The 2,040-nt window shown below is 39.9% G+C and overlaps 1 protein-coding gene across 1 annotated transcript in view; it reads right to left on the reverse strand.

The window, feature by feature from the left end:
• The window catches only part of LOC106879169 (uncharacterized), a 27,357-nt gene that overhangs the window by 20,619 nt on the left and 4,698 nt on the right, over positions 1–2,040 (reverse strand). The gene's annotated exons all lie outside the window — the stretch shown is intronic.

Below are 2,040 nucleotides of genomic sequence, written 5' to 3' on the forward strand. Positions count from 1 at the left end.
TTTCTCTTTCTTTGAGCGAAAATAGAAAAACTAACAATCTGAAAAGGAAACGCACGCACGTGTGCATACATGCGATGTACACACACACACACACACACACACACATAGTCAATTACAATGACCTCAGCACTCAACTTGCATTTCATTTATCGACCCCGAAAAGATGAAAGGCAAAGTTGACCTCGGCGGAATTTGAACTCAGAACGTAAAGTAATAATCCTAAGGTGACCAGCTGGCTGAAACGTTAGCACACTGAGCGAAATGCTTTGTGGTATTTCGTCTGTCTTTACATTCTGAGTTCAAATTCCGCCGAGGTTAACTTTGCTGTTCATCCTTTCGGGGTCGATAAATTAAGTACCAGTTGCATACTAGGATTCATCTTATCAACTGGCCCCATCCCCAAAAAGTTTCGGGCCTTGTGCCTAGAGTAGAAAAGAATAATAATAATAATCCTTTCTACTGGAAGCACACGACCTCAAACTCTGGGGGAAGGGATTAAGTCGATTACATTGACCTCAGGGTACTTATTTAATTGGCCCCGAAAGGATGAAAGGCAAAGTCAACCTTAGCAGAATTTGAACTCAGAATATGAAGACAGGCAAAATGCTATTAAGCATCTTGCCCGGCGTGCTAACGATTCTGCCAGCTCATTACCTTAATAATAATAGTAATAATAATTAGGCACCGTACACATCCTTCGTAAAAAACACTTTCAATACAGTAGCCATAAGAGCATCACAACAAACCACAGTACATACCCAAGGCACACAGAGCTGTGCTTGGTAGTGAAGTGAAAGCACGTTATAAAAATAAAACTACTGAACAATAATAATAATAATAATAATAATAATAATAATGATAATGATAATAATAATAATAATAATAATAATAATAATCTTTTCTACTATAGGTTTGAAATTTGGCAGGGAGGAGATTACATTAACCCTAATGATTGACTGCTACATATTTCATTGACCCCAAATAAATAAATAATAATAATAATAATGATAATACTAATAACGATGATGATGATTGTGATAATGAATGATAATTATAATTTCCTTCCTCCATAATGCAATTTGCCAACTTTCTGCTTTCTAATTCCAACATTGTAGAAATTCTTGTTTTAGAAATATTCTTAACTTCAAGGTGGAGATGATGGTGTGGGTGGTGCTGGTGCTGGTGATGGTGGTAGTGGCTGTTGTTGTTGTTGTTGTGGTGGTGGTGTTTAGTAACTGAAGGAGGGTTGGCAGTAGTATTTGTGGTTAAGGTTTCCAGGTATATTGTTTCACAACCTTGACCTTTGCACCTGACACCACCACTAACGCCGCCACCGCCGCCACTAGCATCACCGCCATCTTCATTGGAGTCACCACTACCATCATCGTGGCCATCCCCGCTAACATCCTCTCCATCATGATTCTCACCTCCACCACCTCTATGATTGTTGTCACCATGACCATCACTACCAGCACCTGGTAGTGATTCTTACAAGCACCACCACCATCATTTTCCCACCACCACTACCACACACACACCAACACAACTTGTGTCTATTCCAGTTGGACAAAAGCCAGTTGAATATTTTTATTTTAATAACCAAAACAGCTCTGATGGAAATGATGACGATGACGACAACGACGACGATGGAGAGACGGGTGGGTGATGGTGACGATGATGATGGTGATGGTGGTGGTTGTGGCAATGACAGTCGATGGTCATGATGATGATGATGATGATGATGGGGGGAAAAAAACAAAAGGAATGTGAACAATGAGAAGAGCAACAAGAAGAAATCCACAATTTGGCAGAAGACCAAACATCCCATAAGAGAGAGAGAGAGAGAGAGAGAGGGGGGGTATAGGTTGGATGTACTGCATTGGTCACAGGATATTACTGGTACCAAGTTTATTGACCAAAGCCAACCGACCTAGGTGGATATGGATTTAGAATATAAAGCAGGAAGAAATACCTCGACGCAGCCAGCCAGCCACCATAATAATAATAATAATAATAATAATAATAATAATCCTTTCTGCT

This window comes from Octopus bimaculoides, chromosome 27 (genome assembly GCF_001194135.2).
Source record: "Octopus bimaculoides isolate UCB-OBI-ISO-001 chromosome 27, ASM119413v2, whole genome shotgun sequence".
Lineage (NCBI taxonomy): Eukaryota > Metazoa > Mollusca > Cephalopoda > Octopoda > Octopodidae > Octopus > Octopus bimaculoides.